This window comes from Lemur catta, chromosome 2, assembly GCF_020740605.2.
Source record: "Lemur catta isolate mLemCat1 chromosome 2, mLemCat1.pri, whole genome shotgun sequence".
NCBI classification, from domain to species: domain Eukaryota; kingdom Metazoa; phylum Chordata; class Mammalia; order Primates; family Lemuridae; genus Lemur; species Lemur catta.
In genome coordinates this window covers 111,633,140-111,659,675 of record NC_059129.1, presented here as the reverse complement: position 1 = coordinate 111,659,675, position 26,536 = coordinate 111,633,140, and the positions used below count along the sequence as shown (strand labels likewise).

The 26,536-nt window shown below is 35.7% G+C and overlaps 2 long non-coding RNA genes across 2 annotated transcripts in view; both read right to left on the bottom strand.

Annotated features, from left to right (window-relative positions):
- LOC123632231 overlaps positions 1-5,511 on the bottom strand; it is a 62,799-nt gene extending 57,288 nt beyond the window's left edge. Inside the window, exon 1 of the long non-coding RNA XR_006733305.1 lies at positions 5,431-5,511. This is a non-coding gene — a long non-coding RNA (uncharacterized LOC123632231). The remainder of the gene's footprint in view (positions 1-5,430) is intronic.
- Positions 5,507-22,179, bottom strand: LOC123632232. The gene is made up of 3 exons (XR_006733306.1): positions 22,127-22,179; positions 5,894-5,952; positions 5,507-5,558 (listed from the first exon to the last, which is right to left on the bottom strand). It is a non-coding gene; the product is annotated as an uncharacterized LOC123632232 (long non-coding RNA).
- Between the last annotated feature and the right edge of the window lie 4,357 nt (positions 22,180-26,536).

Sequence of the window (26,536 nt, the reverse complement as noted above, 5' to 3'; positions counted from 1 at the left end):
TTCGGTTTCAAAAAAATAAACTGTCTCAGGTTAAATTGTCAGTTAGTAGTTTAGTCAAGGCAATAATCCATGTCTTCTGCTTCTAATTCATTACATTTACTGTCTGTTTTTTCTAGATATGCTAACTGAAAAACAAAAGTGACTATATGTATCAAAACATCTGTACAATTATTAATTTAAGTAGTCTCAAGTTAAACCTTGAAATATAGAATTTTACCTGAATGTACTTTGTATAATGATGCATATCTTGTAGATCATATTTAATTATTTATTACTTACTCAATATTTATTTATTTTGTACAAGCATAATTATGGCAATAGACAAAACAAAGAAAGGAAAGACACCCACAATTTTCACTATCATACTACAAAATTTTCAGTTTTTACTTCTAGTAATGATCCATGCTTACATATTTTCTGAAGTTGTAATGGTGAGGTAATATAATCTTTGTTCTGTTTTATTTAATTAACATTATACCATGACATTGTCATGTTATTACATAATGTTCATAATTATAACTTTAGCAACTACGTAATATTTCATTGACTGACTTTGATTTTTATCCAGCCATTTTTCTCCTGTTGAATAATTAGGTCATTTCTGACATTACTATAAATAATACTGCTGTAAATATCTTTGTATATAATGCTTTCCTATATTGTTTGTCTCTAAATTACTTTTTGTGGATAAATTATGTTACTAAATTGTAATTGAATATGAATATGTAGATATCTACAGGGCTCATAGTGTATTTTGCTAAGTTGTTTTCCAAAGAGATTATATCCCATAAGTAAAACACAAAGTCACATGGGCTGCTGTGATTAAACCAGCTCAGTCCCACCTTATGTGAAAACAACAGAGAAGCCACAGGTAGGACTGGCCTTGTGTGCAGAAGGGTATAAAGAAGTCTGGTAAGGATAATTTATAGGATATGTCTTCAAACGACCCCCCACTAATCTTTCCTAAAGTTTCCAACAATACAATTTCTCAATACCTTCTTAAAGCATTGCAATGCCTTAAGGTTTTTAATAAATTTAGGGCATTTCTAGACCAAAGAAAGGTAAAGCAGTAGCTAACACATGTTCAGGGTCTAATTTATATGATTAATTTTCATTACCAATCATAAATTCTTAGCATAGACTCAATCCTTCAAATAAGCATTAGGAAGAAGGAAGTTAAAAGCACAAGACTCCGATGTCTGTTGAGTGAAAGAAAATAGAGAACTGAATTTCAATCTCCATACATCATACACACATGTTCCCTCCACAAAACACACACCAGCTAATAAAAAGGCCATGCTTTTTCACGGGCTCTTTAGGACTCAGGCCCAGGATTCACAGGGTTGTGGTGATTTACTTGTTCAACGTTTCTTTCCCTGGTATCTACAGCTACACAGTTACCATTTATTGCAAAGCTGCTATGTCCCAATCACTTTCTTAGGTGCTCTTTGTAAAGGATCTCATTTAGGCCTTATAATAACTCTGTAAGGTATCATTTATTTCTCTCATTTTACATATGTGCATATCAATGCCAAGAATGTTTAAATATTTTACATAAAATCACAAGTTCTGAGTTAAATGAAGCAGCAGAGCCAAGATTCACCCTTAGACTCGGAGTGACTACACTATGCAATAACTCAGTGTGTGGAGATTTCAGCCGTATGGTTTTAATAGCCTTTCTGAGATATCTAGATTCTCTTGTGATTTTTCTGTCCATAAAAGTAGAAAAACCTTTCAGTTTATTCTTTTCCCCAGAATGTCAGTCCTATTGGACATTGACTTTACTGTTGAATATGTAACCAGAAAAATACAAATAGGAACCACAATAACGACCCAAAATGAACTTTGTAACGAGTTATGAAATGTTATAATATTTTATACTCAATCTTCATGACTAAAGTGTATTAAAGTCACAACAAATATTCCAAATCAGTAGTTGTGTTATAGTGGAATTTCAACAATATTAATTCAGATTTAACAACCGCTCTGATTCATCTCTTTAGATTCAGGTCCCATAAAAACACCAGATGAAGTCTCATGACTTTTACTGAAATGTCTCTAAATATAATTCTTACAAAGTAATTAAATCTGATACAGTGTTTGGGGCTAAAAATTTTAGAGAAGGAAAGAATGTAAGAAGAATGTACCTGTGCCATAAGCACAGAATCCTTAGACGTCATGACTTTTTCCTTAAATTTTGTTGAGTAATTAAGCTGATCTCTCAACAAATCATTTATAATTACTTGTAAGAATGCAAGTACGTAGCATTAGTTGGAATGATCTTGGTACAGAGTTGAAAAACAAAAATCCTTCCTTTCACTGCTTTGAAAACTCCACCAAGAAACAATCGGATGAATTCTAAGTTTTTAAGTGGTTGCAGAAGAATTCTATCACAAACTTAATCTCAAGAAGAGAACACTTTAAGTGTATAATTAATATATGATTAGTGAAAGTTTAGGATAAAAATGTCTCATACTAGAAAACCACAAGAAAACCATTTTGGGTCAATAATAGGTAGAAAGATATTGGCCATAAATAGATCTTGAACTTTTAACTGTGAAGAAAGAAAATTTTGCCACATATCCAGCCTGCCTTTACATAGGTAGTTAAACTCTATATACTTATACAGTTAAAAATATAGTTATATGACTAGTTAATTCTTGCGAAGGAGAAAGAACAGGATACCTTGTAGGTGCACACAGCCCTCAAAATTTGCTTGTAAATGGTTTGGCTCTTAAAACATAATTACTCAGAAAATATTTCAAATTATAGCCTCTCCCACCTGAAACCCATTGAATGTGTAATTAAGTTGAATTGTGGTTATTATACTTGAGACAGAGCTCTGAGTTCAGGGAAGAAGGAGGCAGAAAACACATATTTACTCCTCCTTTCCTGGCAACAGGGCTGGCTGTGGATAAAATTTAGCATAGGCAATATATGCAGGAATTTTTTACTTCTTTATATTTATTCTTCTCTCACTTGAATATCGCTGTTATTTGGGTGTGCTATACTCATTTCCTGTATTAAATTAGGCTTATTGGCACACTACCCAGCACCAGCCTGCCCCTCAATGTCCTGTGCCTCATGATTATCTCCTTCCCCTTTTGTTCCTACTACAGTGCCTGGCACATAGAAGGCATACAGTAATTATTCATTAAAAGGATGAATAAAATAAGAAACAGAAAGTAGAAAAGAAAAGATATGGCTTTAACTGATGATGCTTTGCCTCTTCACTTTCTCTCCATTTACATTCTCAGCTATTCTTCAAGTTTCCTATGGCTGTGGTTCTACACAATGGCTGGCTTGAAGGTGAGAGCTTGAGTTCCAACAAGTGTGGTAAAAGAGGAGTGGGAGGGGCGCAGCACAAAAGTCTTACGCAGATTTTTAGATTCAGCATGGATAAGCGTCTCACATTACTTTTAAATGATGGAAGTAGTGAGGCCGCGTAGCTCAAAAGACCATTATGAATCATTATGAAATAAGACAAGCACCCAGTTGTCATGTGGTATAGCAGTTCTAGACTTGCTTTGCATGTGTTCCAAACAGTGATGGGACCTGAAAGCAGTCACATCTATGTCCTGTGTAACACATGGAGAGGCACAATAAAACAGTACAGCTGCTGTGCTCCTGCTCTACGGCTGCAGTTCTCCACCGACAGTGCTCAGGACTGAGTGTGGCTCCTGTGGTAATTCATGGGCGAGGGGCCTCCTAGGCCCTTCCTGTGCTGCATACCTTTCTCATTGCTAAGCTGCGTCTGGTTAGAAGGTCCACGCACATGCTCTTGTATGGTCAAAAAAGAGATACTTCCTCTATACAGAACTCACTCAAGGCCCAGCATGGGCACATGGCAGGCTGACGGCCAAAATGTGCCCATTAAAACCCTAACAAATGAATCATGAATCTGGGTGACTGGAGAGACAAATGTTTACCATGGAACGGTAACAGAAAAGTCTGGGCTTTTTGCCATTTAGGAAAAAAAAGAAGCACATAAACTTTCTTATCCTTTCCTGGATAGAGCACTGAGAAGGTGTAGTGCACACAACTCAGTCTTTGCAGGGGCATGTTGATAACAAATGAGACTTTTTATAATTTATAAATAATATATATTTACATATGTGTGTATATATTATATATAGTGATTTTCTCTCTTGTGATGACTGATTTGCTTTATCATAAAACAAAGTAGGATGATGCTATTATAATTTATCCTTTCCTATCACATCTCTTTATAATTTAAGGCTATAGAACAAGCAGTCTGTGTTGTAACTCATTGAAAACCAAGAATAAAAGAGTAATATAATTTTTATGAACATAGCATTTGCTTTGCTCAATATCAATTTTAGTTCTGCCACTATCTGGCTGTGTGACTTTTTGCAAGTTACTCAACATCTTCCTCTCTGATATGGTCACTGGGATTAGATGACATATGTATATGTATTAAGCACTTAGAACAGTGGCTGAAACAGATTAATGTTCAATAAATGTTACTTGAAGATTGTTTATATTATTTCTAAAATTAATATTAGGATAAAATTCACCGGTACCGTTATGGCCAAATATACCAAAACATTCACCAATGGCATTATATCCTACCAGAGTAGGTTGGTTTGTTCATTTAAAGAAAGTTATTTGGCAATCGGTATTTTTTAAATTAACTATTGTTAACCTTTTCTTGACTTAAGATTTTATTCACACTCTGTGTTTTATCTGCCTTTCTCACTGTAACTAGTAAATAAAACAAATTATTTCAGAAAATGGAAGTAAGACAAATGAGAGCTCCAAAACAATGGAAATCTAGTATAGTAATATACTCTATTCCAGAGGGGGGGAAAGTTTCTAGAATATTTATGAATAGCTTATTATTGAAATTCCATTCTATGTTTGTGGAGATATACATATAGATAGCTGAACCCAGTTTTTGGGAACTAGAATGTATGACCCAGTTGTACTCATCTTTCCTTTTGGCCAGTAGAATGCTTTTCCTTCAACTGTGGTTTTCTTCTATTTGGCTCTTTGGCACTCTGACAAACTGTGTGATAATCCTGTGTTTGGAATGTAGAGATTTTAGAGGTTCTCTAATATCTTCACTCAAATATTAAGGGAGAAGCTGAGAATATCAAACTTTTCAATTATGCTGGAAATGCTTTAGGAAGTTTCCTACTGCAGAGCAGAGTAGAAATGATTTATTAAATGAGAAAATGAACCACTGGTCAATGGAAAGTTGACAGCTAGTAAAAATTCTGCAGTTGGGATTCATCACTCCACGCAAAAGATATTTGAGAAAAAGGGTAGGTAAACTGAGGTGATATGAACCACTTGTAACACAACTTCTGATGCTTATTGTGTAAAGCTACTAATATAGAATATGGTTTTCCAACTTCAAGGCTGAGTGATGAAGAAAAGACAAGACATGAAATTGTAGAAACTTACTTCACAGGAGACTTATTTTGGATGCTCTAAAAATATCAGTAGGCCCCCATGTACAATTTCCTTGTACAGTCCCCTTTCTTCAGAATTTCTCTTTGGAATCCAAACTTCAATTTCAATGGCAGTGTAACCTGGAGAAGAGAGATAGAAAAGGAAGGCTGGGAGTTGGTGCTATCAGGAATACCCTTTAATAATTTATCTGTATGCTTTAACAACTGTTTCATATTTTAGAGAAATTTGTTCTTGTTTATAAAATTAATCATCTTTGAGTAAGGACATGAACAAGAGAAAGATGGCAGAGTAGAAAGCCCCAGCCTCTCCTTCCCCAGTGGAGACACTGATTCAATAACAGTACACAGACAAATTTCCTTTGTGAGAAATCCAGAAACCAGTTAAGGTTATATGCATCCCAGGTGAGTGTGAAATTAGCTGCACTAAAGCCAGTAGGAGAATTTGTGGAACTTACTTGCCAGAGCCCTTCCTGTGACAACCCATTGCAATTGGAAGGAAAATTCCAACTTCTCTCTGGGAAAGGAAAGAGAAAAATGAAACATACATCTTACATTTAGCTCTTTGAGAGGGACTGGTTTTTGTCCTGCCTGAATCTAAACTGACAGGAAAGGCACCAGGTTGGGGGTCACTGAAAATAAAGATGACAGTTAAACTAATTTGTACTCACTCACCATTGCCCCTTCTTGTGGCTCAGCATGGGACGAATGGGAGGAAACCCCCAACTCTAAGCTTCTCCCTGCAAATGGAATGAGTTGGAGCATGTATACAACATTCCAGATTTTCATAGGCTACCTGAGGGACTGGTTTCTGTCTCACCTCTCTCAGAGCACTGATGGATCTGGCATACTATAGATCCCTGGGGGCCAGAAAGAATAATAACAACAAAAAAGAGCTAGAAACCTTCATGCTCTTCTAGAGGATCCAGGGCACAAAAGAAAGAGGCCAATATGGCTCCATGGCTTCTTCCTTGGGAGGGAAAGTTTAAAGTAGAGTATGTGTCCAACATTCTGGCTTCTTAGAGCATTGTCTAGCTACTGGTTTCTGTCTCACTTGACTTGGAGCATTGATGGCACCTGGAATTCTCTAGATGCCTGGGAGCCACTGAGAACAAAAAAAGAGCTAGACAATAAGCTGTTGCATCAAAGGAACCACAGTACAGCAGAAGGGGACAACATAGCTCAGCAGCTTCTCTCTCAGGGCAGGGGAGTGGTGGTGGTAGTGGTGGTAGTGGAGGAGGAGGAAGAAGAGTAGAATATGCATCCAATGTTCTGGCTTTTGGAGGGAGGCTTCCAGAGAGACTAATTTCTGTCTCTCCTATCTTAGAGCACTGATGGGACCTAGCACACTCTAGAAGACTGGGGACTTCTGAGAAAAAAGAGCTGAGCAGCTTACAGATGCTACAGAGGACCTTTTGTATAGTACACATAAAACAATATACTTTGGCAGTTTCTCCCTTTGGAGCAGGGAGAGAGTGAACAGTAGTAGTAGTAGTAGTGTGTTTCCAAAGCTCCAACTTTGCAGGATGATGCCTGAGAGACTGGTTTTTGTCTCACCTGTCCTGGAGCATTGACAGGACTTTGCATAATCTAGATGCCTGGGAAGCCACTGAAAACAAAAAAGAGATAAGCAGTTTACAGTAGCTCCACAGAACCTGCAGTACCACAGACAAATGCCAGAGAAAGAAGGAGATTATAAGCACCTGAAAAAAGAAATTGGCAAAACCTCACTAATTGGGGATTTACATGCACAAGTTCAGAGAAGACACATCCACAGAAAAGGTTTGAGAGATTCCAGAATCTCTAGCTGTGTTGATTAGTGAAGGTCTTTTCCAGTTCATAAAGACTGGGAGAGGGGCTGGGCACAGTGGCTCATGCCTATTATCCTAGCACTCCGGGAGGCTGAGGCAGGAAGATTGTTTGAGGCCAGGTATTCAAGACTAGCCTGGGTGAGAGTGATAGCCCCTATCTCTACAAAAAATAGAAAAATGAGCTGGGCATGGTGGTGCATGCCTATAGTTCCAGCTACTCAGGAGACTGAGGCAGGAGGATAGTTGAGCCCAGGAGTTAGAGGTTGCAGTGAGCTATGATGACACCACTGCACTCCAGCCTTGGCAACAGAGCATGACCCTGTCTCAATAAAACAAACAAACAAAAAGACTGGGAGAGGTAGCTGTTGTTTTCAAATGCATGGATCCCAACACAAAGTAACAAGGCACAGAAAAAAATTAGGGAAACCTAGCCCAACCAAAGGAACAAAATAAATCTCCAGAAATTAATTTTAAAGAAACAGAGGTACGTGAATTCCCTAACAAGGAATTTAAATAAACATCATAAAAATGCTGGAATAAGCTCAAGGAAAATAATGCATGAACAAAATGCAAATATCAATAAAGACATAGAAACTATTTTTAAAAAACCAAACAAATTTTGTAGCTGAAGAATATAATAACTGAATTTAAAAATTCACTAAATGGGTTCAACAGCATATTTTATCAAATGGAAGAAAGAATCAGTGAACTAAAATGCAGGTCATTTGAAATTATCCAGTCATAGTAGAAAAACAAAGAATGAAGAAGAAAGAATAAAGCCTAATGGGATACCATCAAGTGGAACAAAATACACATTATGGGAGTCCCAGAAACAAAAGAGAGAGAGAGAAGGAGAAAAAAGGGAGAAAGGGGAAGAAAGTTTATTTAAAGAACAATGACCTAAAACTTCCCGATATTGGGAAAGAAATGGACATCCAGATGTAAGAAGGCAAACAGATTCTAGATTAGATGAACCCAAAGAAGAAAACACTGAGACACATTGTAATCAAATTGTCAAAAGTAAAAAAAAAAAAAAAAAAAAAAAAAAAGAGAGAGAAAGAGAAAGAATTTTTAAAGGAGCAAAAGTAAAGCTCTCACATACAGGAGAGACTATATAAGACTCAGTGGATTTTTCAGCAAAAATCCTACAGGCCGGAAGAAAGTGGGATGATATACAGAAAAAGCTAAAAGGAATAAAAATGCCAACCATAACTGGCAAAACTGTCCTGCAAAAATGAAGGATAAATGCTTTCCCAGATAAAGAAACATAGATTATATTAGAAACATAGATTAGAAGAGTTAATATTGTTAAAATGCCCAAACTACCCAAAGTGACTTACAGATTTAATGCAGTCCCTATCAAAATCTCAATAACAATTTTTTCGGAAATAGAAAAATAACCCTAAAATTCATATGGAACCACATAGAGCCCAGAAGATCCAAAGCAATATTGAGAAGGAAGAATAGAGCTGGAGGCTTCACACTTCCTTTCTTCAAAACACACCACAAAGCTACAGTAATCAAAATAGTGTGAAAGTGACAAAGACAGTCATATAGACCAATGGAACAGAGTAGGACCCTAGAAATAAACCCAAACATGAACAGTCAAATGATCTTTGACAAGGGTGCCAAGACCACACAATGGGGAAAAGAAAGTCTTTTCAACAATGCTGGGAAAACCAGATAGCCACATATGAAATAATGAAATTGGACCCTTAACCAAGGAGGTGAAAGATCTCTGCAAGAAGAACTACAAAACACTGGTGAAAGACATCACAGATGGCATAAACAAATGGAAAAACATCTCATGCTCATGGATTAGAAGAATCAATATTATTAAAATGTCCATTCTGCCCAAAGTGATTTACATATTCAATATAATTCCCATCAAAATACCAACATTATTTTTCACAGAACTAAAAATATAATCCCAAATTTCATATGAAATCAAAAAAGAGCCTGAATAGACAAGGAAATCCTAAGCAAAAAGAGTAAGTCTGGAGGCAACACATTACATGACTTCAGATTATACTACAAAGCTATATTAGACAAAACATCATGGTAATGGTATAAAGGTAGATCATTGGAAGAGACTAGAGAACCCGGAAATAAAACCACATAGCTACAACCAACTGATTTTCAACAAAGGAGACAAAAATATACACTGGGGAAAAGATGTCCTATTCAATAAATTGTGCTGGGAAAATTGGATAGCCGCATGCAGAAGAATGAAACAAGATCCCTATCTCTCACCATATACAAAACTTAACTCAAGATGGGTTAAAGACTTAAATATAAGACTGAAATCATAAAAAATTCTAGAAGAAATGTATGAAAACTCTTCTGAACATTGACCCAGGCAAAGAATTTATAACAAATACCCCCCAAACAAATACAGGAACAACAAAAATAAATAAATGGGACTTAATTAAACTAAAAAGTTTCTGCACAGCAAAGGAAATAATCAGCAGAGTACATGGACAACCTACTGAATGGGAGAAAATATTCCCAACAAGTACATCCAACAAAGGAGTAATATCTAAAACTTACAAAGAACTCAAACAAATCAGGAAAAAAATAACCAAAAAAACTCCATCAAAAAGTGGGCAAAAGACGTGGACAGATTTTTTCAAAAGAGGCTATACAAATTGCCAATAAACATATTAAAAAGTGCTCAACATCATTAATCATCAGAGAAATGCAAATTAAAACCACAGTGACATACCACCTACCCTTGTCAGAGTGGCCATTATTAATAAGTCAAAAAACGATAGATGTTGGTGCAGATTCAGTGACAAAGGAATACTTACACACTATTTATGGGAATGTAAATGCTGTACTAACATTGTTGTTAGTTGTACTAACAACTACTACAGAAAACAATATGGAGATTCCTCAAAGAACTAAAAGTAGACCTAGCATTCAATCCAGCAATCCCACTGCTGGATATCTACTCAAATTAAAAGAAGTCATTATATCAATAACGCACCTGCATCCAAATGTTTATTGCAGCACAATTCACAATTTCAAAGATACAGAATCAATCTAAGTGCCTATCAACTGATGAGTGGATAAAGAAAATGTGATACAGAAACACACACACACACACACACACACATATCATGGATTATTACTTAGCCATAAAAAGGAATGAAATAATGTCTTTTGTAGCAACTTAGAACTGGAGACCATTATCCTAAATGAAGTATCTCAGGAATTGAAAAGAAAATACCACGTTTTGACTTATAAGTGGAAGCTAAACAATGATATATGTAAGTGGTGTCATGGACATTGGAAACAAAGAAGGGGGGAGGATGAGAAGGAAGTGAGGGATAAAAATACCTGTTGGATACAATGTACCCTGTTCTGGTGACAGATACACTAAAGGCTCTTACTTCAGCATTATACAATTCATCCATGTAACAAAAACACTTGTACCCCCTAAATGTATTGAAATAAAAGAAATGAAAATAAAAGATGAATGAGGAAGAGGTGGAATGACACAAGTTAAATGTTCATTTTTCACAGTAGAGAGTCAATATCTAATGCCTAAAATTGGAAAACCAAACTAAGAGTAAGTATATTATTTACAGGAACAGAGGTATGTAACAAAGGAAATTGCTAAGAGTATGAAGTAGCTGCTTCTGGGAAAGGAAAATGGGGTGTAGTGAGGTGGGCAGTTTACTGCCATTCCATAAAAATAATATAGAACTGTTGAACTATGTGCCTGTGTAACTTTAATGCAGAAAAAAGTTAAATTGTAGTAAATATATCATGGCACTCATAATACTGAAAAAAATTGGACTAATAGATATTTTCTATCTTAATATGATAAAATATTTGTGGACAGTAGTGTCAAGCTTTGGCCCAGTTGAGAAAAAAACATTAAATAAGATAGAAACTTCCTGAAAAAGACAAATAAAAAGAAATGTTTCTTTATCTTCTACTATAGCAGTGGTTTGTTCAGATCTTTTTTTTTTTTTTTAAATAGCACAGCTTTCCTGGCTGAGTACTGCCTTTCCTGTGGAAGGAAAAGTTATTCTAAGCTGAGTGCTAAAGTCAAAGAACTGCAGAGCCACGCCTGCTGTTTTCAATTAGCATGCCAGTCCCAATGGCATGTCAGGCAGACGGTGTTTTATTAGGGGCTGGTCATCTCCTCCTCCAAGCCACGTGAACAGCCTGAGGTTCTACATGCTTCCCCTGACCTTCCAGTCCCTCTGGAGTTGTGTGACCGCTAGAAGCCAAAGCCACAGCTGTCTGCCACTTGACTCCCAAAGCTCAGTCTGATCTGCAATCTTCCCTCGGGACAGAGAGGGAAAGCAAGTTGACGGAAAGAAACTTCTCTTTCCAAAATAGAATAGTTCCTTTTCCTTGAGCATGTTTGAGAACTGTAGTGAATGCACAGTTGCCTACGGAGACGAGGAAGGTGGTCGTGTGAGTGCTCAGCAAAGGTCGGGTGGGAAATTCTGCTCCTCTAAGCCAAGGGACCAGTTCTCGGTTAGAGGAGAGTGGTTTTTAGTGAAGGTGGAGGAGGGCAAGGATACTGCAAAGCTGGGCACATATGACTCTGGAGAAGAGTAAGCAGACCTGGAATTTAGCCTGAAGAAGAGAAGGTTGAGGGTGATTTTAAAAGGAACTCTGGAGCAGGAAATGTCATTATACTAGGAATGAAGACCAGATGTTCTCAATCTTGTCAGAGCACAGAGCAGGGAGAAAGAATGACCTTATAGAATAAGGCAGAACTTCATGACAGTTGTTAAACACTGGAATGGGGTGTTCAGGGGGGCTGTGGAATTCTCCATAAAAATAAGAGTTTTGTCTAATATGAGCATTTGTGTGTAAGTTTGCCTAAAACATAAAGGATTCCCGAAACAATATCTGAGGGTCCCTTCAAGAGTATTATTTGTATCACAACAGAATCTTTCAGGTAAATAAGGAAAATGGTCACTTGGAAGCCCACTGATAGTAATTCCTGGGCCCCACAGCTGTAAGGACCTGAATGAACAACACAAACTTAGATTTTCTTATTTTTTTCCCTCTATTCTCTTTCCAGTTCCCCATACATGTTTATAAACATATCAGTTACAGTGATAACAGGACAACAATCCCTCATTTGCACCCTTTCACCTGTGGCTTTTTTAAATTTTTATGTTAGCAACAGAAGAGTTTATTACCTAAGACAAGCATATCTTGGGACGTTTTAGTCCTTTGCAATGGGCTGAAATTCCGTTTTGACAATTTTAAGATACTCAATGAGATGACAGTTGATAAGGAATCATTTACAGGCTTGAATAAAAACTTTTCTTTTACTTTTCTTAAATGGGATGACAATAACAGCTAAATGTACTTTTGAATTCTTCCATTTGATTTGACATTTACATGGTAAGTAATTTTACATACATCCATTCATCTTTAAGACGGAAATCCCCATAGGACTTGGATATATCAACTCACAGAAATTTTAACAGACAAACCAATAATGTATTGGTCACTGTAATTCACTGTAATCTGTAGTCAGAATAAGTAGTTTTCAATTTATATTTCCTATACCGCAAATCAAAGCTAACATTTTAATTAGTAAAATGACCATAACAAGAGGCTGATGGCTAATTACTACTGATTAAGCCTCTCTTAGCTAATTAATGAGATAGCTATGCATTTTGATCAATTAAACTCATTTATGTATCTTTCATCAACTAAATTATAGTTATGTTCAATAACTTGCTGTAATTTTAGTGAAGTTTTTATATTATTTGACAAAGAAATAGTATTCAGAGGAAAGCAAAGCCTACAACTGTTTAAACTAAATTAATATGAATAAGTAGTATACAACCATCTTTTTTTGCATATTGATTAAACCTTAATGTGATGACACTTTTCCTGCACTCATCTTTCACATGGTTACACTGACACAGAATCACTGCACTTACTTATCAAATAATTTTTTTAAATAAATAAATAAAATTTCTAGGAATCTTGAAATGTGTTTTATCCATCTGTCTGCTTCTAGATGGACTGAATTTAAAACTGTCTCGTAAGATGTTTGGCTCTTCAATCTACTAGCAGGCAAGAAAAGGAATGAGGAGGTAAGGTTAAAGGAAGGAATATAAACATCTAATGTCACCATATTTGTGTCACAATACCACAAGGGTTAAAGAATCATAGTTACTCAGGATATCAGAAGCTGTGCTGAGCCAAAGAATTTATACACAAGTAGGCAAGAAGGCAGAATGAGAGACGGCACCTTGAGAGTTCCTGTAAGGCAATATCAGAGTCATTGTTTGCTACAGAATGGATTCAAATACTTTGTGTATATTAATTGATAATTTCATACCCCTAAATCTAAAAGAAATACATAGCATTATATTTTGATCGGGCTGCTGATAATCCATAGTTGGAATGGTCATTTTGGCACCAGCTAGATACATCTACCTTCAAACTTTGCCATGGTGAAGAGTAATGAGATCCAGCTTGTAGTAACTCAGTTTCTATTCAGAGTGATCTCTATAGTAGTGGAATTAATATTTGTACTCTGAAACAATGGTGTTTTTGTGCATCCCACAGTAGAAAATACAGTATATCAGAGAACTATGTCATATAGAAAACACTTCATTTAAAACAACCTTGGTTGTTTGATTATAAATTAGGTGTAAGGAAAAGGCTGGGTGGAATAGATGTAAGGGAGGAAAGAGGGAGAAAAAAGATGACTCCAAAGTTCCTGGCTTGAGAGACGTATACACACAGTGTCCCCGACTGCTGCCCAAAGTTGGAGTGGAAAGTCAGTGTGAGGGAGAAGCAATGAGTTTTGTTTATAACTGTTGAGCTTTAGATGATAACATGGATTTCCCCAAAAATTATTCTTTTAGGAAGTACAAAATTAGAATTGAATCACAAGTGAGAGAGAAATGGTTCTGAATATAATGTGTGAAAGCATTAGATTAGAAGCTTTCTGAGTCAATACACACGTTGGAAGGTTGGGCAAATAGTCATAAATAGAATGTTGGAAAAATAAGAGGTAGTAGTAAGAGAAATGGAAAAGATAAGAAATATAGCAATGTAGAAGCTTTATTTCTGTAATATTCTATGTATTTTTATATTTATATGACTCTCCATACAAATTTTCCTTAAAATTATCTCGGAAAAGAAGATTGAACAAAATTATATGCCATATGATAATATACTACTACAAAATGATATGAACATATAAGAATTTTAAGAGGTCATTATGCCCCATTTATGTAAACATCATAGGAAAAGAAAAGTCAAGGAAGAGGTGGTCTAAACTATTAAGAAATATCTGTTTGTGATTGACCCATATGAAATCAGAACTAATTCATAGTAGTTGGACTTAGAAAGTGATTTAATGATTTTTCATACTTTTTCCATAAGAAAGGTAGCCAAAAATAGAAACAGAATTATTCATAAATTTTATCAAATGTGTGATTTTTATCAGAAGTTTCCACTGACTTAGCTTCAATTCAAGAAGAAAACAATTCCATGGCAAACTTAATTGTCTAAATATAATAGTTTGGCCTGATTATTTAACTTTTTTCTTATCCTCTTTTAAACCATTCCTATTCAGTTTCTTAGTTTCCCAGATAGTTATAACTTTGTAATCCTTTTGTTTTATTTAGATAATTTCATTTAATAACTTTCAATCATTTGTCACTATTCAAAATAAGCTTTAGCTGTTTTCAGATAAATAGAATCAGAAAAAATTTCCATTATAAAAAATGAAGTACAGTAAAACTTTTCCTTGAGTATAATTTAATAATTTTGATCATGTTCTCAATGGCTTTTAAACCATTTGACAATTCAGAGGTGAATTTTTGGCTCAGCAGAATAAGGTATATTCTGATGGCAATCATGTGCTGCTTGGTAGTTTCTAGGATTTTTGACCTTAAATCAGTTACAGTTAAATTTTTGTGAGGTTTTGCTTTTATTAGAACTGCTTTTCATAGAAATACAAGTCCATATTTGAATGTTTTGAAGCTCTTCCTGGGTGTATTTTGTGGTATTAAAACACCATTATGGACAGAATTAACCAAAGGATTTCTAATAGACTACCATATCTCACAAATCCCCAGATAGCTTCAAAATATTTACAGTTGGCATTTAGATTTTTTCCCATTATTTATGCGTAATTCCATCAGGGGCCTCATTCAGAGACACCTCTATTAAGTGACAATGACGTTCTCAGAATTTTTCTCTGCACCTGAAAGGCAGTTTGGGAACTTAGAGTCAACATAATTATCTGGGGACTGATTAATGCTTATTTGTGGAGATAAACAGTGAGACAACACATCTGTGAACTCTTAAAATTTTTACAAATTATCTAAAAGTCAACAAAAAATGTAGGCATTTACTGTCCGATACTAAAAGTAACCAATGGACACAATTTTGTGTGAGAAGAATGTCCCTGCCTCTCACCAGTCAGCTGTAACAGTGCCCCCTGTTGGGCAGTGGGAGATGGCTCTTCTGCATTGTTAATGTCTCTATGTGGAGGAATCCCACTGATTTGATACTCTAGCATCTCACCACTCACTCATTTATTTTTCCTCAAAAAAACAGAAGATTCAATTTGATGGGCAAATCTGAAAGAAATTAAATATACATAAATTAGCCCTTTTCCCTCCCCATTTTGTTTTTGGGAGAGGGCATCTGGTGGTCCAGTACTGTTCATACCTGGTCGATAAGTTTATTCAATTCCAAAGTAGGTAGTATTAGGAAGTCCACTTGCTCATACATTTAAGCCATATTCTAGTTTTTTTAGCTTTATTGGAAATTATTTTGTTTTCCATCTGAATTACTCTTTTTCCTACTTCTCTGATGGTTCATAAACTGAGCAGAGTAGAGAGGTGTTGTTTATTGAGCCCTTAAAAGCCAGCACTCCTCTTCTGGCCCACAGTCTCTCATTCATGCTTTCATACAACAAATATTTATGAAGCCTCTGCTCCATGCTGGGTACTGTGCCGGGTGTTGGTGGTGGTGAGAAGGTGGGCTCAGTCCTGGATCTAATTTAATCCCAGCTTAAGTCTAACCTCAGTGTCAGCACCCAAAGCCACCATATTGGCTGTGAAATTAGAGGAATGAGGTGAGGACGGGAAGGGAGGCCAGACTCTAATTCTGCCTTAATCAACTCCCATTCCAATAATTGGCAAAAGATAGATCCGTTAAAACATAAACAGTTCAGACTACCAGAAAACCTTTTGGCCATTATTTATGAAAGAGTTTATTTGAAATTTAAGGTCTTTGAACTAAATTAATATTCTTTTAACACTTTTGAATGATGTCTGCAGAATAGTAAATTTATTTGCAAATTTTGGACCTGGCCTAAACAAATGTTTTTATTAAATCCATTTGTCTACTTTTGCTTTAACAGTAATTTGGATTGTCTGTGAGCTCTTTCCTCTTCCATCTTGTTTCCATTATCCCAGTGATAGGGAGTTGACAGTTCTCTATTTGTTTCTGAGTCTACTCACTATGCAATTAATAACTGACCAGGTTATGAATCCGTATCTTATTTACAACTCCATTCTCAAAATGTGTTGTCTCTGCCTCTTCATTGGGTATTTTTGAACAGGCTTACAGAATTCAGAGAAAGAAATAAAGAAAAACATGAATAGATCTAAGGGCTCTTCCTACAGGAGGCTTTGACTTGTACAGAAAAAAAATCTTTGGAGAATGTACTATTAACCCAGCTGGGAAAAAGGAGTGGAGACTTTTCCAAAACCCATTCTGTTTCTTCCACCTGGAAGCCACACTATCATTTTGCCTGAGAGACCACTCTGTTGCAAATTTCTCTTTCATGGCTAATCTACTTCCAGGACAAGGTCTACCCAGGCCTAAATCTGTCACCCCTAATATTCTGGATAATGTCGGAGGGACAGGATGGATTTTTTGCTTTCGTAAAGATATTCTGTTCCAAGAAATATAATGCCTTTTTATTAATATTTTAACATTAAATGTATGTACTGTTCATAGAACATGCCAAAATAGTTTAAAAATGACACTATGGAAAATCATTAGCCTGTTTGCAACTTTTTAAGATAGAATTTAATTGCAGTTTCAGGCACTCTCACAAAAAAAAAATTCTTTATCTGTTTCTGACTGTGACTGATTTTGAATCTGGTAGGGAAATCTCAGGGTGGAAATTTCCTGAGCTGACAGCAGGTCATGCTGAATTAGAGCCATCACTCTTGGAGGGGGAGGGTAGGAGTTAAAGAATGTAACTGGATTTATTTCTCATTAGTTATATATTCATAAAAGCATTGAAGAGTAACTTTCTAATTTCCCCATTTTAAAAATAGTGGATCAGTTTTTCCATTCAGCTTCTCCTAGCAGGATGAGAGCGAATGGATACCCAAAAGGAAGCTTCAACTCAGCATGTTTCAGAAAATTTTTTTTTTCCAAGAGAAGAATGTTGTCTTTTACTTTTTTTTTTCCTTCCCAGTCCATCTTTTCCATGGCATGTGATCGGGATATCAAAAGCAGATATGCTGTACTCTATAAATGGACTTCTAACATTTAAACCTAATTGAGATGCACACAGAATTTCACTGGAAAGTGTGATTCATGCGGACTGAACCACAGCCCATCTGTGCCTACACTTCATCTTCCAATTTACCCTTATTTAAGAAAACTAGACTATTCTTTTGCTATTAGATATCTTTTATTCACTACTCACATTAGTAGGCACCCTAAAAACTAAAATTTTATTATTGGGAAGTGTAACATTTCATTTAATCTAGTGCTTGAGAGGAGGCCAGGAATTGAAGGCAATGGGGACTTTGGTTCTTTTTAATGACTTTCATTTCTTTCTCAACTTTTAAAAAGGGAAATTATCTCTTGTGCCGTTTTCCTAACATCACTCTTAACTTTGTTTTTTCTTATCCCTTCTTTTGGCATGTTTTCCCCCAAATTTAATGTAACTATATTATTCAGTGATGATGACTCTAATACTACATTAAAGAACCCTCAGAAGTTCAGTGCACTGTAACCACAAGCGTTTATTTTCTCTCTGACAGGTCTGTGGCTTGTCTTGGTGGCTCTGCTGCAGGATACAGGTTGGCTGTGCTTGGTACCAGGCTTCAGATTAACCACACGTGGGCTCTGTTTTTCTCCACATACCCCTAGGAGCAGGAGCTACCAAAAGCATGTCCTCCTCACAGTAGCTCACAGGAGGCCAAGAAGACAAGAAAAGCCTGTGATGCCTCTTAAGACCTCGGCTCAGAATTCCATATCCATTGGCCAAAAATGTCACATTGCCAACCCTAACATCTATGGAATGGAGAAACATACTCTATTCATGGCCATGAGGGAGAATTGAGGAAAAATAACTGAATCTACTACAGTGACCAATAGGAATGGATGTAGTAGGGTAAAACACCCCATTGCTTATTAACTCCACCTCAGGCTGTCCTTTAAACCTGGTGTGACTTGCTACAGGTGTTATATGTTACAATAGGTACCATTAAAAATAAAATAATCCTGTGTTTAATTTAAGAAAATATATATTTTATCAACTCCATGTAATAATACCAATCACAGATCAAGACATAGGATTTCATATCATTCACACAGGTGAGCAGGCATATATACAAACACTTGTCTTCTTCTCACATTCATTAGACATAATTATACTTCCCAAACTCCAGCACATCTTTGCATATTGCAGTGAATTTCCTTTATTCTGTCTGCCTCACTATGTTTTAGGTAAAGCATGGAATGAGGAAAGTTATATGAAAAAATAACTGAAAAATTAAGAAATGAGAAAAGGAAAATGTATAAGAAAAACTGGGTGCTAGGTACGTAAGGTGAATCAGCTCTGACAATATCCGCTGTGACTCTATGCAGACTAAACAGTCTGGAGTTTGAAATCTCTATTCAGTACCCAGTGAGCCACTGAGAAAATCACAATAAAATGGATTCCCCTCATCATCCTAAACTTAGAATTTAAAATACGTAGCCAAAGCTGGGAATGATAAAGTCCCACTAAATCAGAAGTCAACTCTATTGACTGAAACAGTAATTTGATCTGATATCCATTCTATGCCTGGAACATAAATACTTATTAGCCATTATTGTTGTTATTGTATTCCAGTTACCGTGTCAAGTGTAACAGATAAAGAGGTGATCAAAACAGAGAGGGATGTACTTAAGCAAATTGTCCAGTAGTTAAGCTCAAAATTTGGTTTTAAAATATCAGGTGTACCTGTACACAATAAATTTGATTTGAGTAGTTTTTTGTGAAAACTACTTAATGCTTTGAGTTCCCTGTGTGTTCAGTTTGAATTAACAACAGAATATGGCTACAATGGAAAATTGTTTTCTTTTTTCCAATAGGTTAATTAATAGAGATATGTCTGCCAAGACAAGGGAGGCAAATATCCCACTTTGCTCTTGACATGTCAGTCAACATATGGAGTACTAAGTTTATGTCTCCAAGTTTTAACATTTTAAGAAAACTATTGAAAAATGGGACTATGCACAGAGGGTACCCAGAAGAGTAACTTAACTGGAAATTAGTTTATATAAGGAAGAGATAAAGGAACAAGTTGCTTTTATCTTAAATAAGAGAAATAATAATTATATAATTTATCTTGATTACTATTTAAAAGGTTTCTGTGGTCAAAATATGCCTTTGTTATTATAGAGGTCAAAACTTGGAATAAAAAAATTGATTGGCTTTATTATAGGCATAACAATAATCATTGATGCATTTAGATAAGGGAAGAAATACCTATACAGTTTAATATCTCTTCTCCTGGAAATATTCAGGAAAGTTTGGATGGTTTTAAGCATTATTTGCAAATTTATTATTTCAGGATACAATTCTATGCTCCCAGTTTTCCAAAGGAATATATGTATATCCTGAACCGCTCATTTATTCATTCATTTACTTTTTAATTTAACAAATATTCTTTGAGAATCTACTAAATATTTTATACAGATCTTGGCACCAAGAATATTAGCAATAAATAAGATTCTTATCCTTATGAGACTTCTAGTCAGTGAAAAACTTGTAAACAAATAATCTTCAGATTGTGATAAATTCTATTAAGAAAATAAATGTCTCTAAAATTATTTGTTTCAAGAATGTCAGAAATGCATGTTTTGTTTAAGCCCCTTCCCCCATCCCAACTCCATCACTTTCAATTTCTTTTCATTTACATACTGAGGTGTAAATGTTGAAGTCATGACGTGATACAGCAGAGGAAGGAATGTACGTATGCACTAGACTAAACAGATCTGGTTTCATCTTTGGCTTGGCCATTTACTAGCTATGATATCTTCAACAGCTTGGCTGATTTGACCTTCACTTTCCTTATTTATATAATGTGGGGAAATGGAGATTGCATTTGTACAAGGATAAAATGAAATGATGTGAGATAGTGACCTTTGCTGATAGTTCTTTTTTTGCAGCTCCCTCCATCCCCACATTTCTCCACAATTTGTTCCCTTCTGCCTTATTCTGCAGTCAGGATGCTGACCTCAAGAACTGCACCTCCTGGTTTCCCTTGTTGATTGGTTTCTGGTGCGGTTCAGCTAATGGGAGCACTGGCAGAAAACTGGAGAATACAAAGGGAGAGAGGTCAGAGTATTTCTCTGTGATGTTTCCATGCCTTGAAAGGTAGATTCAGCACTAGCTGCAACTCTCTAAGACCAAAGCTTCAGCCAGGTTAGTCCTTTTTCATAATTCTAGCTCTCTCTGTGTTCAAATAACTTGCTTTCCTCCCCCACTTTTTGGTTCTGGAAGTGATACTTTCCTACTGATGTTAGACTATGGATGCCTCACTATTTTTTCACCCCCCCCCCCCATGAAGTAGTACTTTGTTAAATTTTCTCCATTTGAGCCATCTGGGGAAAATTCTTTTTCCCATAGTGACTGTGACTGATAACAGTATTTAATACCAGGAGTAGCCACACAAAGTAGCTCTTCAATATGGTATTCTGGGACTGGTTTGTTAAAACATTTGATGAAAGAAAGCATGGTCTTCCTGGAGGAGAGTGGGAAACTGGATATGACTTGCTATGGTATCATAAGCACTCAGATTATTGCCAGTGCTTATGTGGAATTGAGGGTCAGGTGCCAAATGGCTGTTGCATTTGGTTTCTATGGCCATAACAGTAATTACAAAGAGTATAAGCTGAACTAGTTGTTTATGACTGTGCTGGGGAGCTTACAAAAGCAAAACAGTAAGTACATAAACTTAAATTCCAAATCCAAAGCACTAGTGGAGAACCAGGTAGCTCTTGTAATGACCTCAAAAGAATCCCTTATATCTAGTAACTACAGGGTAGAGTTGCCTCAAAACTGGGCCCAAAAGTATAATTGTGTAGGTTGCAGAATTGCTACATTTTGTAAATGCCTACATTACCAAAACCTTTATGATAAGGTAAGAGCATTGTTTGAGAAGTTGGACAGTGAGACTTGGGATAAGGATATTTGGATGGAACCATTTGAAGGTGTGAACTTTGATTTCTCAAATCATCTTGAGATTATTTTACATAAAGAAGTTTACTGTCTTCTCTGTATGAAAGAATAATCCTTCCATGCAGAAAGACTGTTCAATAACCTCATCTGGGCTTCTGACTCACAAGGGGATGCCAGTTCTTCTCAAAATCTACCCCTACTATGTCCCAATGCCTCTATACTCATAAATAGAGCTATATCCCAGCAGCCCTCAGGTGGAGAATTTTAAGCCTATTTTGAGAAGAGAGAGAGTATACATAATAATACTTAAAGGATCTTTTAAAATTATATCATCAGGGACCTGGTAGTCTGTGTGAGGATGGTTTCTAAGAGTGTTAAACTGGGGCAGACAAAATATAAGGGTGAATTAGGCCAATTTATAAAATAATAATAGATGCACTTACCAAGTATTTTGAATTTAGTGTACCAGCCAAAACAGCTTTAAGTACCTCTAGTAGTTTCCTTTGTTGGTTACTGAAACCTGGATCCAATGAAAAACGACACTTCATGTTGTTGAGATGCCAGAACTTCCTTCCCCTAATGCAAAAGAAGAAATCCAAGAATTTAGAGCATTGAGATACTTGAAGTGGATTTATTATATACAACCTACATGCCTTCCTTCTATGTACATCAAGAGATGCCAGAGAACACTTTTCCTATCAAGGCAATAAAAAATTAACATTCTTTCCATCAAAGCAAGTAAGAATATTCACCAAAGAGAGAATAGCATCCTCAGAAAGCTCTGAGTTGGCTCTCCTTGGCAAACTGAAAATAAAGGTGTGGGGTGTTGCCATTGTATTAGAATTTTATGTCCTGGGATTTCTCATTTCAATGGGAATAATGGGATCCTGGGGTAGGAAAGGCCATGTGGTAGTGCTTAACCCACAGAGAAAGGTGGTTGCAATTATCATAATCAGCCACAGAGATGGAGTGGCAATCAGTGTTTTGACCTGCAGGAATCTGTGGCTGTAGCTAATTAATGACAATGTTCCCTGGAATAAAGTGGATGGGAAGTTGATGAGGTATTACTTGATCTATATAATTGGAAAAAAGCATATGTCTGGTAAACAGAGCTCTGACTTGAATTGCCAAAGAGAAAATTCATGACTTCTTGTAGCCTCTCATTCAGTTTCTAGACCTAGAAAGTTCTTTAAGAAGGACCCTGCAAATCAGCCCTTGGGAAAATGGTTAGATGGATCTTGGAGAATGAGTAAATTATCAATAACTTAATCTTATTCTAGCTGTTATTCCAAAAGTGGTACCTTGATTGGTGAAAATTAACATTGCCCTAGCTTCATAAGATACTAACTATTTACCTGGTAAACATTTTTCTCCCCATCCCTAGGGACACTGTATGAGGCCTCTGGCACGTACTGGGCAGGCCTACAGAATTTAGGGGCAAAGCAACTTTTCTCCATTTCAGAAGCAGCTGTGAGGAGCATCATTTCCAGTGTGGAAAATTGCTAAAATCTAATATTTTTGTTTTTGAACACACAGATGTCTAGCTAGAGACCACATCTCTCCACACAGAAGAGGATAATACATTAGGGATAGCAAATGCTATGAACCTGGGTTTCTGAATACCCGTGTGGAGCAGAGCTACTCCACCAGCCCAGACTGGCCAGAGGTTGAGAGAGAGAGAAAGAGAGAGAGAGCGGGAGAGAGAGAACTTACTATTTAAGCCACTGTATTTTGGGGTCTTTTTATTTCACTAGCTAAGCCTTTACCCTAACTACTATCCTTTGAAAACTGAACGTTGCTGTTGCTCCCATTTCCTTCTTTCTCCCACTGTTACAAGAATGAATTCTTCACTGTCTCTTCAACTTAGCTAATAATCAAATAATTATAAACTTAAAGAACATCAGATGTAACTTTTCATCTTATCCTTGCCAGGTAAATTTGTTCCTAAAGGCATTTTTTCATCCAAAGTATAAAAAAATTTCTACCTTTGCTTCTCTTTGATTGTTCTTTAAGTCCTCTTCATGCTCGAGGATGGTAGAAGGTCACAGAATTCTCCTTCTCCTCTTCCTGCATTACATATTAACAAAAGTTTACACCTAAACCTGGAGTACTTCATCTCAACAGACTTATTAAGAGAATAGTTATGAAATATTTAATATAGGTACACATCAGACATTTTTTCTCCTCCCATGATTCACAAGATGGATCCTTATCTAGTGTTATTTTTAAGAGCAATACTTATACATCTTACGAATCAATGTTGATTTTGCTTCAGAGAGTGATTAAAATTTTTTTTCACACTTCTACTGTTCTCAGCTTGGATGTAACATTTCCAGAGGGTACCCTTTGCTTTGAAGTTGCCTTTCCAATCCTATTTCCTTTTTCTTCTGGGAGGATTAAAAGCACCTGCTTCTCCAGTTTGATTTATTCAAATAAGAAAAATATTTCCTTTGAACTTTTTGGTTTTTATCACTTGGTATTGGCATAAATTTATTTGTTTTGGTTTTGGTTTTCTTGCACATAAGCAATTGCATAAGATAGCAGCTTTCAAAGTGTGGTCCCTGACCAACAGAGTCTGTATCATTTGAGAACTTGGTAAAGTGCAAATTCTCAGCCCCACCTCCCTGAATCTGAAACTCCACCCGGCATCCAGAATGGACCCAGCAATCTGTGTTTAAACAAGTTCTCTGGCTGATTCTGTTTTATGCCTAAGTTTGAGAACCTACCCTCCACCCCATCCTTACCACCCCCACTCTCACCGCCACATAAAATAACGTGAAAAGTGGCTTAGAATTTGAATATGTTGCAAGCAGACCTGAGCAATTTATACTTGGAATATGGGACATTGTGTTGAGCTGGATTCCAGACACAGTATGGGATCATCAGAAAAAGTACTTTGTGTTTGAATGCAATTGGCCACTCATGGGTAGGGGTGGGGATGGGAATTCAAGTGTTCAGCTTTTACCTCTCTTGTTTAAGTACTTCTTTAGCAGGAAGTACTTGAGCCTTGGAATTTCAAGTGTGATCTGAAGACCAGAATCATCAGAAATTCATGGAGCTTGTTAGAAATTTGTCCAAGAATCTGCATTTTAAGTAGGCCTCCTGGTGATTCACACTCACATGAAAATGAGAGGGAACATTGACCTAGTGAATACCTGGTGGCCTCTAGTTCAGTGTCAAGATGCTTCATCCTGCACCTTGGTTTTGATTCATACGGTTCTGATGCCTAGACTGCTTTGCTGGAGGCCTAGCATTGATTGCATTTACGGTCTTCTCTTACTTGAGACTGATAAATAAGTGTAGAATTGTTGGGTCAAAGACTATGTGTCTTTAAACATTGATAGATACTACAAAATTGTCCTCTATAGAACTGTATCCCTTTATCCTTTCACCAAAAATTTATGAGAGTTACAGATTTTCCCAACCCTCTGTCATACTGGATATTTTTAAAATATTTAATATTTTCCAAAACTAAAGGTGACACATGTCATGGTTATTCTAATTTTTATTATATGTGTTGGAAATGTTACTTCCTTTCTGCTGTTTGTGTTTAACTTTCTACTATCATTGATTATAATAATGTACCATCAACTTGCAAAGTATTTTAGATATGTAATAGTTAATGCTTATACTAATCCTGCAAGGTAGGTTTTATAGTTCACAATTTAGATCTGAAGATATTCAAGCGCAGAGCAATTAAATCATTTGTCCACTAAGGACACATAAATTACACACAAATTAAAAGTTTACACAAAAATTCAAATTCAAGTTCAATTCAAATATCCATGTATTTTCTATGAACTTGTGTTATATTCCTGTTCAGACAATAATAAGAAAAGTGTAGAATAAAAAAATTGGATTCAAGAAACTGTAGAAAGGCTGAAGAGCTAAAACTACTGTGGGTAAAAAAATGTCCAGAAAATATTATGAGTTAAAGCAGGAGCTGTGTCATGTGATAAATAAAAATAAAAGGGGACATTCAGATTATATTTTCACATTATCATAATTGGTTGAATGTGTCATAAACAAAAGAAGTCAATGAGTTCACTCATGAAATATCAAAATATTTTGATATAACTACCTTTAAAACTTATTGTCTTCATTCAATAAAGTAACTTTTGCTGCTTTGTTGTACTAATAATAGTATTAACAATAATGATATCAATTTCCTACTATGCGATAGACACAGTTGATGATCTTTTGGGTGTATTAAGTAATTTAATACTCTTATCAGTCCTATGAGGCAGTTATTATTTTTTTTAGTTTAATGCTTTATCTTTCAATAAATTATTTATTAATATAGTTTCATTGCTAGAATTCAATTTGTTTTGCTCTTGCTAATATTCCCAAGGTAAGTATTAATAAATTAATTTGACTTTTATTTTTTAGTTTTTCCTAAACTTACATTTTCTTCATAAATATTATAGTAGTATTTATTTATTAAAAAGTAGCTCAGAGATTTAATATAAGAAATTAACCAAAATATTATCCATATGTCAATTACTCAGAGATAGTGATCATTAATGTTTTGTGGCAATATTTCCCTTAGGTCTTTTTTTCTGTGCTACATAAACATAATTGGGGTTATCCTGTACTGAGTTTTTATTGTTTCTTTTTTGAAACCTAGCCTTTTGTTTAATGACTTTGCCCTGCCATTAGAATAACTTAAAAACATAATATGAATAGCTTTATACATTCCATCATATGGATAAACCATAACTTCTTTATTACTCTTCTGTTGAGCTTTCAATGTTTAATAAACTCAAAGTAATGTTGTATAAATATTCTTATACATCAATATGTGCCCCTAAGTCATTATTAACTTAGGATAGATATTTAGAAATGTAATTTTT